General features: G+C 38.3%; 1 protein-coding gene across 4 annotated transcripts in view; it reads left to right on the top strand.

Annotated features, from left to right (window-relative positions):
- Window positions 1-19,419, top strand: part of LOC131440669 (syntaxin-binding protein 5) — a 444,075-nt gene that overhangs the window by 275,111 nt on the left and 149,545 nt on the right. The window lies entirely within an intron of this gene.

Here is a 19,419-nt window from a genome sequence, read left to right on the forward strand (position 1 = left end):
ACTACTTTGGTATTTAATCCAGTCAACAATATGTCAAATTATATGGAATATTTACTAAATTAGCAATGCCTTTGTTACTGCTAATTGAGATTATGATTGGTAAATGATCACTACAGTGTAAATCAGGAAATACTTTCCAGGTGTAATCTAGTCGAATTGAAGTCGAGCAAAGAGATAAATCTAATGCACTTGGACGTGCAGGAGGTCTTGAGATCCGTGTCATGCTACTCATATTTAGTACCGTCATGCTAAAATTGTCGCAAATATTATATATTAAATATGATCTACTATCATTATAAACGGAACCCCACATCATTCCGTGCGAATTGAAATCTCCTTAAATCAAACGTGGAGCAGGAAGGGCTTCGACAATTTCATTAAGCTGTCGCTGTCCAACTTAGGCTCTTCGAGGAATATATACCGAAGCAATGCAAATGTCCTTTCCTTTAATGTTTATTTGACAATCAACAACTTCTATACTAGAAGTCGAAGGAATAACATTTCTTAGTTCCTAAAAGCACTCCGACATAACGAGAGTCTCTATCGAGACGTATAATGTTGAAGTAATTAAAATTTAAGGCAATGTTTCGCACAAAGCAAATACATCACATTTTTGACTATGCAACAAAACTTAAAATGAATCAAGTTTTGGCATGATACTTCGACAATTCCACTGCAGGACAGTGATTGAATCATTTGCAGCGGATGATAAATTATCCATCAAATGATATGAAACCTGAGAGAACTAGCCATTGAGCTGATAACTGGTTCAAAAAAGTTCTAGCTATTGGAAGGAATGCCGTTATGATGGTCCTTAGAAGTTCTGAAATATTGAATGCTGCGAAAATTTATTCCACAATTTCCGAATACTTCGGTAATCCTGATGGTGGCTGTGAAACGGATCCCACTGGATTATTCTCTTTTCTTGTGCTAGTTCCTGGATTGGTGAATTTGACAAACCAGGAGGCACAGTTTTTGGTTTTAAATTTGGCTATTTAGATTTAACACGGGGATCGTGTTTGAAGGTGTAATTTTATGTGTCTTTTTGGTATTTTGTGGCTTGGTAATCTTTAAGTGGAGACCCTTGAGGAGTGACAAACGAGGTATCTTCACTATTTCCGTCAGAGTCAAATTCCTCTGGCTCCGCAAGATTTGAAAACCCGTTTTCAGTTTCCAAAGGTGGGACATCAGTGACCGTTTTAAGCATTCCTGCATATGTGCGCTTAGACCGTGCTTTTAAAGAAAGCTTCATTTTGTCTTTACGCAGCTTCATTTTGTCTTTACTGCAGCACATACTGAAAGATCATGAGGACTCTCGCCACAATAAACACATTTTTCAATATCTTTATCGCAAAGATTATCCTTATTAGCCCTTGACATTTCATACATTTAGATTTATTACTACAATAAGTAGCTGTAAGTCCAATTTTTTACAGTTCGTGCAATTCATAACATGCGGTACGAAAAGCCCAACAGAAAGACGAATTTTATCGATATAGACATGGCTAGGCAACGCAGATCCGGCATATGTTAATCGAAACGAATCTGAGGGACGATAAGACTTAATACCATCGACAATAGATGCTGAGTACAATTGCTTGCACTCGAGTATCTTAACTGGGGGGTTTTAAAACGACCAACTCCATTTTTACCTTTTTAAGTAAATCATCAGCTGTCAGACTTGCTTCATTCACAACACCGTCAATTTCCACCTCCTTCGATGGAAAGTAAACTTTATATTCAACAGAAAATAATTTACAGGGGTTAAATCATGTCAGGTGATTATCACCAGGTGACTATCACTTCAAAATTTGGAATCATGTAAGGTGATAATCACCCACTTCTGTCAACACTGCTAGAGGGCTCGCTTTGCGCTCATTTTTTTGGAATTACGTAAGATGACTGTCACCATTAATTTATCAACGTTCTGTCAAAATTGAGGTGATAGCAAAATGGTAATCATATTTAATATCAATTAGGTTTTTTGTCAGAAAAGACTTGAGAAATAATCTAAAATAAACTTGTATAAAATGTGAAGTTGAATCTTGTAGTTCAAAATGTATCAAAATTCAGAAAAAATTAACTGTGATTGAATTCGTGAGCATACTAAATATATTCCATTGAAAAAAAAGGCCAATATGGATATGATGAGTGACTACTTCTTTCTGGAGGATTGTGTACGATTTATTGATTAGAATCCAATGGATTCGAACACGACAATGATAAATTTTTATCGGACGATGATGTTGAGGTGGAAACCAAGATGTATCAGATACACTTGAATCGACAGTACGGACGGTGGAAATGTTCGTTTATAAGACATGAATCGAGACAACAGGAGCATGAATACAAAAAAATATGCGGCATCAATAAACTAACCAACGGCATTAACACAAAGTGAGAACATCAAAGGAAAAAAAGAACCAGTGCAGAGCCGACCAATTAACTGTTTTGCGATGTGAATCTTGAATCGTCAATTCGTCTAGAAACGGCACAAGAAAAGCATATACTTACGAGATCAAATCAATATCAATATTTATTTTTTGCCTCTAATACAATTAATCGTTTCTGATAACCGGTTTTGAATAACCCAAAAATTGTTATGTAAAGACCACAAAAAAAATCAATAGTCAACCCAGAAATGACTGAACAGATTTTCACATATAGGGTAGAGTAGGATTAGTTAAACCACGGGGATACATGAACCATTAGGGATATTTCTTCATTGACTAGAAACTTTTCTACGATCATTAGGTGTGCTGGTAACCCTATCAGTAACCTAACCTCACACATATTTGTGAACGCGTCTGAGGTTAGGTGTAACTGTTATTAATTCTGAAAGTTATTCTCTGCAGGAAACTGCACGAATCGCGACCTCACGTTATTCTGGAAAATGTTTATTGTGTTCCACATGTGGTACATAACTGCATAATATTAATTGTTATCGTGAGTGCTGTTATCTTGATTTTCACAAAAAGTTTGAAAAGATAAAAAAATTTCTTGTCGTCTTGAAAACACATCCAATCTGGTAATGATTTGTGGGGATACATGAACCACTTTTTGTAGGGTTACTTGAACCACTTTCGTCAATGCTGCTGGAGGTTTTCTACCACCTGCGATGGTATTCCCATGGGTTAACTTCATTCCTAAAATGTTGAAAAACACTGTGCCGAATACGCTCGGCCTTGCAAATAAAACAGTATGCATGAATGCAGAATTGTTTTAGAGGTGTGGAAGGATTTCATTAAATTTTCGAACGCGTCGAAAACAAATCTGAAATTATTAAATTTCTATAACCAAGAAAGTCACCTGTACATTGGGGTTCTACTATCACACACTTCTCATAAGATGCAGTCATTAGACAGAACTTTGCTACAATTCATTTAACACAGCTTACGACCATTCTCTGGAAGTAGTGATCACGTCTCTGCAGCAACCATTGACAATTTACGAGATTGCAGAGTGCGTGAATGCTGCGCATGGCACTGCATTTACTCCAACGAATATAAAATGTGGATTTTAAAAGACGGGAATTTTTCCTTTTAATCGACAAACATTTCCTGCATCAGACATTTCTGGAAGTAAATTTACCAACAAAAGCTTGAGCACCAAGAACATCGTTGAAAATTCTGACATTGTTGCTACCAACGATTCAATTCAATCTGACATTGACAATATTCCGTTTTCATCCATAATGCCAAAAAGCAATAGAATACTAAAAAACGCGTGGATTTCTACAAGCAAAATCCCCAGAAGAGGTTCCCAAGGACTAAACCAAGAAAGAGTATAGCTCGAGGAAGAAGTATTATCGCTACAGATTCGCAAACAAAGGCAGATAAAGTCATTTCACACATTATACTAAATAAATCTGATATTTATTTTATATTTTAAAAAAAGGTACATGTTCAAAAATATAACTAATTTTTTTTTCAAATAGTTCTATATATTTTTATTCCTTCCTTAAAGGTGGTACAATTATCCCCATAGAGTGGTTCAAGTATCCCCATGCATGGGATTGTAAAAACCTGGTAGTTATGTCAAAAAGCGAATTTACATTTATTGATTACATTGAATATCGAAAAGTAAGATTTGCTTTGATTAATCGTAGGTGAAACATATTTTGCACCAAATAGTTTAAAACATATATCAATTAACAAAAAAGTGGTTCAAGTAGCTCCACTCTCCCCTATAATGAAAAGGGTTAAGTGACAATGCAAAACTGCGAATTATACGAAACATCAAATTCTTTCAATTTGTTTGCCATCACCAACCACGAAAATTGCTTTGTATTAAGGAGGATGGAGAGTTAGAATCTAACGCATTCTAGAACATTTAGTAATTTTTCGTGGGAAAATAAAAAATAAGTCAGTGATGAAGTATTTTGTCCTCAGTCTCAGAAGTAAAAACATCGAAGCAACATAGCTGGAGTATACTACACACGCACGTTTTTTTTTATTTTCTTTTTTTAATTTTTGGTGGTGTTTCACGTCAAAACAGTGACTTTTCACCAAAAAATCGAAGTAGCATAAAACGAAAAGGAAAACGTTGGGGTTTGGTATATATGTAGTGTGGGCAAAATTGACATATTTATTTTAGTTCCTCTATTTTTCCATCATCATCATAGATTTCAGTTACTGTCAAAGTTTTTATCATTTACATAAGTGTTGTTCCCAATTCAATCAAAACAAAGAATGCAGATTGCAATTCGAAAACAAATCATAAAATAGTTTATAGAAACATTTGCAGGCATCGAAGCAGCAATACATAATTCACTTAAATCTTGAAATAAAATTTGTTCTCAAAGGTGATCATTATTAAAAAAAAATGCCAGTGAAACGATACTATAAAGAAAACCGTAGTATAGGTTCAACAGAGAGAAATTAAATATTATTTTGAAGATAACTTGATGAAAACAAAACAATAGTACAGTGTTGTGTACGAGACACTACCGATCATTAAAAATGTAATTTTCAAACTCTCTCATCAACAGATTTAAATGCGAAAAATAGGCAATTCATTGTGAAACACTATCTAGGATCTTAAACTTATTTTAGTATGTTAGAACATTCAGTTGTTTGGTGATTTGTTTGCTATGTTTGATGCATGTTATTGGGTGACGTTGAATAATAGTCGTAGATTTTTTCTTCTTTCTCTACGGATCAACTACTTAAAACTTATGTATGCAATATAATTTTTTTAGAAAACTACCAAAAATTTAAATTGAAAATTGTTTAATTCATAAGATTAGGTTCTAAGCGCAAATGACATTTTCAATTTGTTCACTTTCTCTTACAATTATTACGAAATATTCCTGTATTTTTCGATATTTTTTTTAGTGCAGATTAAAGGGTAATAATCTGCAAATAGTTAGAGATGAATTGCTAAGACTACCGCAATAATCGAGCTAAAAGTAAACGAAGAGATTTTTTCATTTGCACTTAGAACCGAATGTAACGTTCATCGAGGAATAATATGAACCCATCTTCAAATCGCCTAGTCAGAAGCTTTTATAATGACAGTAACTCTGCGTCTACTCTGTTAGTACAGCATTGTTTGCAACCCAATCGTTCACCGGTGAACCAAAACTAATAGCGAATTGCAGTGCAGTGAACATCCACACAAACACATATTTGGCCGCCGCATACAGAGCCGCACTGCACATCGATCAGATAACTATTCGTCGAGACGAATTTCAACCATTTTTAATGCCAATATTATGCTTCATAAGACTATACCAATTTCTAACCATTCATTTAGGTTACATGATAATTGTGTGATACAATAGTAGTAGCTAAGGTCTTGCTTTTGAGATGATCTGTGATCGTTGTAAATCAAATGATAATTTTTCATCTAGCAGTATTCCTAAATCGCGAACCTGGGTAACTCTAGTCAAGACTGAGCCATCGATGCGATAGTCAAATTTAACAGGTCTCAGGGTACGGTGAAACGTGATCACCTGACATTTTGCGACGTTGATTATAAGTTTGTTTCGACTACACCAATCTACGAACGATTCAAGTGCACTTTGCAACCGCCAACAATCCTCCACAGTGCGAATAACGAGGTACAATTTCAGATCGTCTGCATAAGTCAGTTTGCAATCAGTTCCCAAAACAAGTGAGACATAGTTGAAATATAACACGAAAAGCAAAGGTCCTAAATTACTGCCTTGGGGAACTCCTGAGTTGTTAGAGAAAAGTGATGATGAACTGTTGCTCAATTTTACTCGTAGAACTCTCCCGGAGAGATATAAGCTCAACCAGGACACAATATGGGCGGAAAATCTGAGACGAGATAATTTGCTGAGAAGTATTGTGCAGTCAATTTTGTCGAAAGCAGCTTTTAGATCCGTATAAATGACATCCATCTGAGCTTTAGCTTCCATGCTGGCAATACACTTTGAAGTAAGTGTTAGCAGATTTGTTGCAACTGATCTTCCTGGCATAAATCCATGTTGATCGAATGATATATAATTCCTTGCTCGATCTAATATAGCACTACTCACAATAATCTCTAAAAGTTTCGATGAAGCGGAAAGATTAGTTATGCCACGATAGTTTACAACATTACGACGATCGCCATCTTTGAATATTGGGCAAATGTAGGATTGTTTCCATATCCGTGGGAATTTAGCTTGCACAAATGATCGAGTGAATAAAAACACTTATTGGTCAAGCTAAAGCGTCAATACAGCGACGTAAAATAACAGCAGGTAAGCCATCGGGCCCAGGAGAAAATTAACTTTTCAGTTTTTTGGCAGCGCATTGGACCATCTCCGGGGTAACGATGAAAGTGTTTAAGTTTATCATGTCAACTGGAACATCCGAAACAGCAGCTTCCGTATCGCTACTTGAAGTGTAACTGCTCGAAAAAACACTAGCGAAATACTTGGCAAACAGCTCACACGATTCCGAATTTCCGAGATACAAGCGATTTAGGTACGAAAAAGGAATTGCTGATAGTTTTAAATTGGTCTGCCGTAGCGTAGAATCAACAACTGATCGGTGTTCAATATTCTCCAGCGAACACGGTATGCGCCCAGTAGTAAAAAAGTAAAAAAAATAAACTTCGTTTTACATTTCCTTCTTGTACGTTGAATGAAATAAGATGGTGTTTTCGGACAAATAGTTGTCAATCATTTTTGAAAACTCAATTTTGTCACCATGCGCGTTTAACTGTGCGATTACTGATTTGGTTCGACTAACTGCATACACATGTCGTTTCCGTTTTAATGCTCGAAAGTCTAAGCAGAATTCTCGGCGTCACGGAAATTTAACTGTGGGAGAGCTTGATAGCTCGATCAAAACACTCGTTTGTTTGTCCCGGCAAGAATGTTTTCCGAAAAAAATATCTGATTTGTCTGAAAATCGGCCGTTGCGAACCGATTCCTCTATTCTCGCATTGGGTCCTCAATTAATTAATGCTTTGCTCTGCGTAGGCGGTCGATTACGGCACGCAAATCTGTCGAGCAGTCGAAAGCATTCATTTATATTAGATCGACGTCACCCTCTCACCAGAATAGTCATGGAATATTACCACAAGAAATTATTTCACGCAGGACAGTTAATGATATCAGCCGTTCGTGAACGATTCTGACCAACTTTCGCCCGTGAGTTAGCCAGAAGTATAATTTACAAATGCATAGCTTGCTTTCGACTTAAACCACGAATTCAAAACCAATTGATGGCGGATCTTCCGCCAAAAAGAGTCACTCCATGTGAACCATGCTGACGTGTGGAAGTTGACTATTACAGACTGTTTTATGTTACCTGTCCTTATCGCCAAAGTCGTCCTGTGAAGTGCTTCGTAGCCGTTTATGTTTGTCTGGTTACTAAAGCAGTGCATCTAGAATTAGCAACAGATCTGATAACGCAAGCATTTTGGAACGGTTTTCATCTAGACGAGGCAAGCCGAACACCATCATGTGCGATAACGCGAGAAACTTTGTCGGTGCTAAGCTAAAGCTGGAAGAGCTGAAAGATGTTTCTCACTCAGCAGTTCCAAGAACAAGCGATTAAGGTGACATCTGACGACAAGATCGAGTTCAAGTTTATACTAGCTCGATCACCGAACTTTGGCGGATTGTGGGAGGCAGCTGTGAAGACGTTCAAAAAATTGTTCAAGAGGAGTATCGGAACTATAAATTTGCTGCATGACGAAATGCAGACTGTCTTATTGCAAATCGAAGCATTTTTTAATTCACGTCCGCTGACACCAGTCAGTAACTATCCTGCCGATTTTGAAGCATTATCTCCGGGTCGTTCTCTGATTCATCGGCCTCTAACAGCAATTCCAGAGGCAAATCTGGACAACGTTCAGACACAACAGTTTACTCAGCGGTTATGGAAGAGGTGGTCAGAACAATACTTGTCTGTTTTACAGAACCGAACTAGGTGGATGCGACAGAGAATCTAACCTGGTTGTCTTGAAAGACGAAAATCTAACTTCGCTCAAGTGGCAGTTGAAACATGTAGCAGAACTTCAACCAGAATCTGATGGATACATTCGTGTCATCACAGTAAGAACAAAGAATGATAGCTACAGTAGAAGAATTTCAAAAATTCGCGTGCTTCCTGTTCGTGACACCTTCAATTTATCACCCGAAGAGACGGAGTCGCTAACAAAAAAACGTCGTAGAAATTCATCGCAGTTGAAACCACTTTTGGTAAACCAAAAATCAACGCGCCATCACAGTTCATCGTACCAGAGCAGCATAAATCAGCATATCACCATCGATGACAACACCTAAAACTGTCCGAAGATATGAACAGCACACCAATGATCCAGCGAAATGTGCATTGAAGTATGCACAATCCATCATTCTTAGTCGAGAAGCACGAGTTCAACTTCTACTAGTAATCTCAACAGAGATTAGCAGTAGTGATCATCACAAATGAAATTTGGTCAAGGTCGTTCGATCATAGCGAACTGTAGTAGTATGTAAGCTGAAAATATTGTTTGTAAGGGATTAAATTATATACTAAACACTGAAACATTTGAACTGAAGTAAGAATAGGACAAATAGTAGTTGAAATTTAAAGTTGAGATTTCAAGGCGGCCGGCGTATGTTGTGTAGAGAAAGAATTACAGTACTAACCCATACTTTGTTGAATCACCCTACAACTCCGACAAACAAGATGATATGTCGTGCTCCTTCTGGAACCCTATAATGGTGATCTATTTCATCTCTTTGATGCAGGTAGATGATAGGATATTGATTATTGTTATCGATCGTAGGTCAGCCGAAATATATAGGTCAGTGCAGTCAGTCTAAAATATACAGTCCTCGAGAATACACGCGTTATTATTATACAAATACAATTTCAGTTTCATTCGTAACCGAAATGAACACACGCGTTTTTCTTACAATCTACATCGGCAAAACGAAGGTGCGTATCACAGCAAAGGCCGGAGTATAGGCATTACACTGTTGTGATAAAAAGCATCGCATCGGTATCGACAGTGGATGCTATTGTGTTATATTCGGGCAGCAGCAGACAGTACCATATATCAATTGTTTGCTACCTATCCTGAGCCAAGGTCACACTGAATCACAACGGAGGAGTGAAGGATTCACTCACCTAACAGACTGCCGGCTCATACTGTTAAGTACTTTTTCTATTTACTTTTACTATTTGTATATTTTATTTTTCACTTCTATTTTTCTTTCTTATTTCCAAATATGAATCATTGTGATAGTGGGGGTGTCTCGGAGGAAGGTTAAGTTTCAATGAATGAGAAAAATTTAGAAACCGAGTCTGATCCGAGATGCCGCCATCTCCTCCTCAGATACCTCCATCTCCCTCTGAGATATTGTCACCTCGTCGAAAAATTTACCAATACGATTGGCTCGGAGGGTCCGTGGGTGGTATACTTCATACCCAAAGCACTACTCGGCACTAAAATCAATTGGCAAGTTTTTGTCAAACAAGTTGCGCGCTGTTGTGTCCGACCTGAAGCAAGCAAACGAGATTGCTGCCAGCTGCTGTTCACGAGGGAGTACCGCGTGTACGTCTCGTCGCATGTGGTGGAGATCGACGTTGTTGTCCGTGACGAGAGCCTGACAATCGAAGATCTGATGAAGGACGGAGTAGGTCGTTTCAAAAACTCCGACCTTCAGCCGGTGAAAATACTGCAGTGCAAGCAATTGCACTCCAAATCGATAGAAGGTAAATTCTACCCTTGAGACTCATTTCGCGTGACCGGATCTGCGCTCCCAAATTATTTGGTTCTGTGAGGGGTTCGTCTACCTGTACGCATATGATGCACTGTTCCAATTGCAAACAGTTTTTACATACGGCCACCTTCTGTTGTGATAAATCGCGATGCGGTGAATGTGGAGAGGCCCATGAGGACGATTCTTGCAGGAAGACTGCTGAAAAATGCATTTACTAGTCTTCATGATCTCTCGGTGTGCCCAACGTACATACAGGGGGAAAGAAAACTAAAGATCTCCATGATGCGGCGTTCGAAACGGTCTTAAGCGGAAATATTAAAAAGAACGGCTTCATCGCACGCTGGAAACCCGTTTTCTCTCTTGCCAGTTGATGAAGAAAGCTTCGACGACCCCAGTGAAGGAACATTTTACCCATTGCCTGGAGTAAGCAGTAAAAGACCAAACTCGGCCTCTCCCAAGCTTCCTAGTAAAGGCGTGTCTTCGTCGCAGAATAATCAAAAAGAAACGAAAAGTGCTGACTCTCCCCTCGGTACCATGAATTGAAGTTGTTGCTTGCCAAATCAATATTAAAGACAAAGATCTATGTAAAGCTTCCATCTACATTCCTCCCAGAGTCTCGATAGGGCATCGACTACTCGCAGAAATCATGGAACTTCTTCCCACACCACGGTTAGTTTTAGGAGACTTTTACTCCAATGGTACGGGATGGGGCTTCCTATATGATGATAATCATTCTTCGTTAATCCATGATCTGTGTGACAACTTCAATAAAAATGAATAGAAATGACACGGTATCCTAGACCTCCTTACCGTGCAAACGCGTTGGATTTATCCCTCTGCTCGACTTCGCTACAGTTAGATTGCAAGTGGAAGGTAATCTATGATCCTCACGGTAGTGCTCACTTGCCGATCATGATTTCAGTCACCAGTGGTCTAAGACCATGGGAGACAATCAATGTTTCGTATGATCTCACGCTAAAAATTGATTGGAAAAGCTACGCGAGCTCGATATCTGAGAAACTAGATATATCACAGAAGCTTCCTCCGGAGGAAGAATATACATTTTTGGCTGGTTTAATTCTCAACACCTCAATTCAAGCGCAGATGAAACCCGGCGCGAAAACTAACATTCGTTCTCCCAACCGGTGGTGGAACAAAGAGTGATCAGAGCTTAGAGAGAAAAAAGTATCAGCTTTCATCGCGTTTAGAACCAACAGAACACCAGCAAATTACCAGAAAGACGCGATGAAAAGTTCGTTTAAAACTAAGAAACGCGGTTATTGGCGACGGTTTGTTGACGGATTAACGAGAGAAATAGCAATGCACAGTGGTGCAAAGCAAAGTCTAGGCATGGCTAGTACTATGGATCCTACTGACGCTAAGAATCCTTCCAGGTCGGGGCTCGAATATACGACAACTGGCTTGTAAGACCAGCGTCCTATGCATTGAACCGCCAACCCTGCACAGTGGTGCAGATCCACAATTTAGGGGGACAACAACATTTGTGGTTTAGCCTTATACTTAAGAGCTATTATGTATTCAGAACAAATAGTCATTCCTTCAACTGTATTGTACAACAAAATCAGTTTTGAGTTCAATTAAGAAATTAAGAATTAGATTTCAGATTTCAATCTAAATGAGGACCACCATAGTAACTTTTTCATTAAAAGGAGCGCCATTTGATTACAAACAACTTTTGTGAAGACACAAAAAACTAATATTTAATAGAGAAAATATTTTTGTCACGCTAATTTTCCGTTTTGGACCACTGTGCAATGTTTGAACACAACTTAAAAAATTTAAAAAAATATCTCCTCCGCCATTTTTTTCATAAACATTCTCGAAAGTATTTTCTATCACAGAAACAGATTGTTTCTTCATTTGCTCCAATGTTAGATATAGCAGTTTAAAAATGACCTGTTTTTGAACTAGTTTTGCTCATTACTTCGGTTCAAAAAACGCTACCTGAATGCGCTAGTCATCAAAAATTGGTTCCAATAAACTCTAAAGAATATTCAAAGACACAAAAAATGAGAAGTGAAAAATAAGAAAGCTAGAGCAAAACATCTGATTTTGATTGCTCTATTAAAATAGCTGTAACACTAAAACAATAGTGTTTTCGGCAAAGTTGCTTAATATAAATTTTCCTACAATTTTGCCGAAGGGTACAGTCCTCTATCTAAACACATACGGAAAATGATTTTTGGATCACCCTAATAATAAGAACCACCCTAATACTATATGCATCAAAACATGGCTTATCTGTCACTGACTATTTGTTCTGAAGACATCATAGCTCTTAAGTATAAGGCTAAGCCACAAATGTTTTTGTCCTCCTAAATTGTGGATCCGGACCACTGTGCAATGAGCACTCCTTTGGAATACGGCACGACGCATGCACAATCGTAGTCACGCGAACAAAAGTGAGGAATATTCAATTCTCTGGATATACGAACTCGCCAAGAAAGTGTGCCCTGACTCTGTCCCGCAACAGAAGGAATACCAAGTCCCAACATCAAGCTCGTACGAAACACCGTTTTCAATGATGGAGTATTCACTTGCGCTTTTGTCATGTCACAATAAAGCCCCAGGGTTAGACAGAATTAAATTCAACTTGTTAAAAAGTATGCCTGATTCTGCTAAAAGAAAGTGTGCCCTGACTCTGTCCCGCAACAGAAGGAATACCAAGTCCCAACATCAAGCTCGTACGAAACACCGTTTTCAATGATGGAGTATTCACTTGCGCTTTTGTCATGTCACAATAAAGCCCCAGGGTTAGACAGAATTAAATTCAACTTGTTAAAAAGTATGCCTGATTCTGCTAAAAGACGTTGAATTTATTCAACATGTTTCTTGAGGTTAACATTGTACCATATGACAGAAGACAAGTGAAGGTTATCGCTATTCAAAAACCAGAAAAACCGGTCTCAGACCACAATTCGTATCGGCCGAATGCTATGCTTTCCTGTATTCGGAAATTGTTGGAGAAAATGATTCTCTTTCATCTAGACAATTGGGTCGAAACTAATTCCTTGCTTTCAGATACACAATTTGGTTTTCGCAGGTGCAAAGGAACGAACGATTTTCTTGCGTTGCTCTCAACAGAAGTTCAAATGGCATTTACTCGTAAAGAACAAATGGCATCAGTTTTCTTAGATATTAAGGGAGCTTTCGACTCAGTTTCTCTAAACATTCTATCTGAGAAGTTGCATCAGTATAGTCTTTCACCTATTTTGAACAACTTTTTGTATAATCTATTGTCCGAGAAATACATGTATTTCGCGCATGGTGATTTGTCGACAATACGATTCAGTTACATGGGTTTTCCTCAGGGCTCATGCTTAAGCCCCCTTTTTCTACAATTTTTACGTAAACGACATCGACAAATGTATCAACACATATTGCACGCTAAGACAACTTGCCGACGACAGCGTTGTGTCCATTATAGGACACAAAGCGGGTGATTTGCAAGGACCGTTACAAAATACTCTTGTCAACTTATCAACATGAGCTCTTCAACTGGGTATCGAATTCTCTACGGAGAAAACTGAGCTAGTTGTGTTTTCGAGGAAGCAAGAACCAGCCCAAATACAGCTTCAACTAAAGAGTGAAACCATAGCTCAGGTCTTCACAAATATCTCGGGGTCTGGTTCGACTCCAAAGGCACCTGGGGATGTCACATTAGGTATCTTAAACAAAAATGCGAGCACTCATTTCATTAAGCTGGAAAGAATTCAGTATCGTGAGAAGATGTTCTACACTGACGGATCAAAATTCGATGAGTACACTGGCTTCGGTATATTCAATGAAAACTTCACCGCATTCTTCAAACTCAATGATCCGGCTTCAGTTTACGTCGCTGAGCTAGCTGCAATTCAGTATACCCTTGAGATCATTGACACTCTGCCAACAGATCACTACTTCATTGTATCGGACAGTCTCAGCTCGATTGAGGCTCTTTGTTCAGTGAAGACTGGAGAGCACTAACAGTATTTCCTGGGAACCAATTGAGTGCTTTATCAGAAAAATCATACCAGATTACCTTGGTTTGGTCCGTTCACATTGCTCCACACGGGGCAATGAGACGGCGGACTCACTAGCTAAGGTGGGCGCACTATAAGGTGACAATAATGAAAGACCAATTTGCTTTAATGAATTTTTCAGTTGTTGTCGTCAGAAAACTTTAGTCAGCTGGCAATATACTTGGAATAGTGAAACTCTAGGACGATGGTTTCACTCAATAATTCCACAGGTATCGACGAAAGCTTGGTTCCCGGGGTTAGACGTGAGCCGAGACTTCATTCGTCTAATGCCAAGGCTCATGTTTTATCATTATATGTTCAGCGCCCATCTCCGTCGTGTGGGGCTCGCCGAGAATGGTGTATGTGTTTGCGGTGAAGATTACCATGACATCGAGCATGTTGTTTGGATGTGTGTCGAGTATTGTGATGCCAGGTCCCAAATCATAGGTTCACTTCGGGCCCGAGGTATACCACCCTTCTTATCAGCCCGCGACGTTTTGGCAACTTGGCATCCCTATCTCTCTCAGTAACAACAAGACAATCGGCCACGTTAAGCTAAAGCAAATGAGCCCAATAAAATTTTATTTGAAAAAAAAAACACCAATTCTCGTTTCTGTTCGCGAAAGTTAAAGTGTAGTTTTGTATAGAAACCAAGTATCTGAGAAAAAGCATAGTGTGCGCGGTTATTGTAAGAAATCGTTTACTTTCTAAGTAACTGTCGTTTATAATGCTAGTAATATCCAAGTCTGTTGAGTTCAATGCATTGATGATGCTGAAGCAATAATACATGGCTGTGTAATATCATATAATAGGTATCACTTCAGATTGTACCAATTCATTATAGCAAAACTAAAAATTCTATTCATTATACTGAATAAAGAATCGGAACATAATTTATTTGGCACAATCTCCATGTAAATGTATTAGATAATAAAAGAAATTCGAATAAACATCGACAAGCAAAACAATGTCTTGGTATTACGTTTATTGTGGAATTTGGCAGATTCATAGCATAGCTTTCCCGGTTAGGAGTTAGCTACGGGTTCGAGTCCCGTCTCTGCGGAAAAACTTTCGCGGTTTTCATTACATCATTGTGTTCATATGTGAGTTTTCCAATCTGTTTCCCCGTTAGACACTGATTATATTATTATTACTAGCTCAAGACGGTTCTACGTCTTAACAAAGACTAAAAGGTTTGTGTACCTTAAACATTGTGTTTGAGATCACACAATCGTCACTGCTGCTACCACACCAGTGGAGATCCATTAAATCGATGGATGAAACTATCGTGTGTTACCTCGTAGATAGCGAAATAGATAAAAACCGAAAGTCTCGAATCAGTATCGTGCGCAAAAATAGATGGGTAGAAATAGACTCGTGTTTCTTTTGAATTTGTTTCCATCGATACGGGACTGTAAGTGAATACCGTGGTGGCTAAGTACAGCGAAGCATGCTTAGTTTCGTCCAATCAATCGGACTTTCTCTTCATGTGTTTTCATATGCAGGGTAGTTTAATTGGTAAAACTTTTTCCCCGGTTAGGAGTTAGCTACGGGTTCGAGTCCCGTCTCTGCGGAAAAACTTTCGCGGTTTTTATTACATCATCGTGTTCATATGTCAGTTTTCTACGGTGGCTAAGTACAGCGAAGCATGCTTAGTTTCGTCCAATCAATTGAACTTTCTCTTCATGTGTTTTCGTATGCAGGGTAGTTTAATTGGTAAAATAATTTCCCCGGTTAGGAGTTAGCTACGGGTTCGAGTCCCGTCTTTGCGGTAACATTTTCGCGGTTTTCATTACATCATTGTGTTCATATGCCAGTTTTCCAATCTGTTTTCCCGTTAGACACTGATTATATTTAAACAAGTTCAAGACGGCTCTACGTCTTAACAAAAACTGAAACAAATCGTTGAATCTTTATAGTTTAGCTATAGTTTATTAGATAAAAGGCTGATTTTGCACGTTCCTAATTGTTGTCCATTTTTCGTTGCATTTTGCTCCAATGCAAACGACCAGCAGTAGGATGATGCAATCGATCTTCTTTGGAGGGAAACCGGCTCTGCGACCTGTGCGTTTGAGATTTTGTACCACGTAAAAGGTCTGCGCTTTCATTGCCGTCTGCTCATCCTGTCGACCGAGGTCAGAGTAAGAGCGTTTGAGGTTTTGTACTTGGTTTGTTCTTACTGATGTTGATGGGAGAACTTGCTTGACTACCTCAAAACGGTCGTCCGGGTGCAAAAAAGGCAGCGTGATGAATTTATCTTATTATTTCCAAAAGTTTTAGAAATCGTTGTTATTCAATTATTTAAGCCTTCATTGAACTTGCAGCATTGCAAGAATAGCAACCCAGTCGTGTAGGAAAACTAGTCACCTTTCAAACAAACCATCACGTTAGCGTAACCGCGACAAGTAGCAACAAAAATATCCTTTCACGGGCACTGGTCACTTCCACTGGAATAGTGACAGTGGTCTCAGCTTTTGGTATAACTTCGGGAGAAAATCGGATGAACTTTCTAGTTAAAGTCGCAAACTCAGCTTGTACTAAATTCTTCGAGCTCCACCCGAAAGTAAATGTAAGGAGCTTGAAAAACCCATAGTTGGGAAGAGTTCGGAGTCAGTCAGTTTCAGAAGGTTCGCGGAAAATATCCGTAAGTCTCGGGCGTCGACCCGTAGACAACTCAGTCAGTTTTCGGATAGTGTACGGATAGCAGTCCGTCAATCAGTTTTCAGAGAGTCGCAAGTCACGGTCGTCATAGTTTAGAGCGTAGCCAGTGAAATTTTAGGACGAAAATGAAAATATTATTCATTGCGCGATTAACACTAAAAAGAAAAAGGTCGTTCTCGTGTTAACAATCGTTTTCAAGTAGTACCATTCCGTGTACAATATCGTTGTAAGAAAAAAAAACCCGCTAAATGTGGCTGAAAGAAAAGCATGAAAACAGTTTTAGAATAGTGATAAAAAAAAGAAAAATATCGGATTTGTCAGCACATGGCCTGATGGTAGAAAGTGGAAGAATAAACATTTACTGAGGGATAATAGCTGTTCTTAGTTAACAAAACAAACAGCACAAGAAGTGTAGATCCACCTTAGTGTTACCGAGAAAAGATAACAAGTGATTACGGTTTTGCGAAAGTGCACTTAGAGTGTTGATTAAAAGAGAATCTGGAGTCCAGTACCGGACAGTTTAGTCCACTGTAGAAGCCAGTATAGCAAAGGCATCCTCCTTACAAGAAAAATCAAACAATTACGAAAAAGAGAGTAACAAGTCGAAGATTGCAAAAGTGTCAATGAATAAAAAGTTTGTGTAAGAGGCAAAATCCGTTTTTTATATTCTGGATCAAAAAGAAACACCTCTCCAATCCTAGACGCACGCCGCTCGGACTGCCCGGCAATACACGATATACACTTGTAAGAAAAATCAAGTTATTGGGTTAAGTACATCAAGAGATATTCGCAATAAAGTCCTGCCCATTTTTGTACAGGGTAAATTTTAAAAAGGCGTCACATAGTAAAGTAGGTCGTATTCACGACAAAAAGTAAACAAGTAGACGCAATCGGTCTGGTAGAACATAATTCGGCAAAGCCCAGTCGGCTAAAGTCACTCGGTACAAGCCTTATTGGTAGTTCCTAGTTCCATTCCCAGTGGTCGACACTAAGTGCAATTGTTTGCAGTATCTTGACGTTCTTGAGTACGGGGCTTTAAAACCAAATCACACTTTACTGAAGAACGTTGCAAGACAACAATTTCGTCTGTTTTGCACTGGTTTACTGGACCCTGAATATTTAGTTCGGGATTAAATTTGGATGGAAAAATAAATGATAGATAGAATAGAGGAAGAGAATGATTTTTACCTTATGACTCGTAAGCAATGAACGGCCGCTGATCTTGACCTTGATCAATCGATATATCCCCGCCTAGGTAGGAGGCATAAAACTTCCGCAAAAAAAGTAATGTTATCATCCTTTATCAAAAAACAGTCTCTGTAGTATTAACGATACCATGAAGCACCTGGGCTAGTCTATCGATATCGAGGCACTGCATGTTGATTGTCTATACTAGCTTAAAATTTACCTTGATAAGACGGATTAGTACGGATTATCACTCCACTGTATAAAAAAACATTGTTGGAATGCGAAATGCCTTTGAGAACGGATTAAAACAAATTTATAAACGATTGGAGAAGCGCAATTTTATGAGTTCTGAAAGTTATAGTGGAGCTGAACAATATCCCTTATTATGCCGAGTCAACTGATTTATTTTATCGAAATAAATCTGAGAGAGTGTTACATTTGAAACCTATTGAAAAGGTTTCAAATATAGAGTGGTAAGTTTTAGTTCTTGGTAATTAAAGTAACAATTTGGAACATACATTAAATGCGGTGAAGGCATATGTTGTGAAGTTTGCGAACGGATCAAGGTTATGAATGAAAGGTGGATGGTAGCATGAAGTGAATTTTCGGGTCAAGTGTTATTACAAGATGACATTATTGAGACGAATTTTGATGAAATTAAATCAATTATGAGGAAACTTGAAAACATGAAGGCTCCTGGTAATGATGAAATTTTTAATATTCTTATTTAAAATCTTCCCGATGTTGCCTTGAGACTCTTGGTTAAAATTTTACACGAGTGTTTTTCTTTAGCTTACTTCACAAAAAGCTGGAAAAACGCTAAAGTAATTCCTATCCTCAAACCTGATAAAAACCCAGCAGAAACATCAAGTTATCGACCAATTAACTTACTTTCTTCTATCAGTAAACTTTTTGAAAAAAATATCTTGTTGAGAATGATGTCTCATATAAATGAGAATTCAATTTTTTTACCAGAGCAGTTTGGATTTCGTCATGAACATTCAACTACTCATCAACTTGTCAGAGTAACGAACATGATAAAAGCAAATAAATCTTCTGGGTTATCCACTGGAGTTGCTCTTCTAGACATAGAAAAAGCATTCGACAGTGTTTGGCACAAAGGTTTAATAGCAAAAATGTCTGATATCTAGTTTCCTATTTATTTGATCTGAATTGCTACCCGTACGAGCCGGTGTTCCGCAGGGTTCGAGCGTAGCTCCAATCTTGTATAATACGACAAGACGACACAAGTCTGTTAGCCACAGGTAGAAATCTAATAGTGATCTGCAGTCGCCTACAAAGAAGTTTAAATATTTTCAGTGATTATCTGTCAAAATGGAAAATTAAACCAAATGCAGCAAAAATTTATTA

The sequence above is a fragment of the Malaya genurostris genome, chromosome 1, assembly GCF_030247185.1.
Source record: "Malaya genurostris strain Urasoe2022 chromosome 1, Malgen_1.1, whole genome shotgun sequence".
Classification (NCBI taxonomy): Eukaryota; Metazoa; Arthropoda; class Insecta; order Diptera; family Culicidae; genus Malaya; species Malaya genurostris.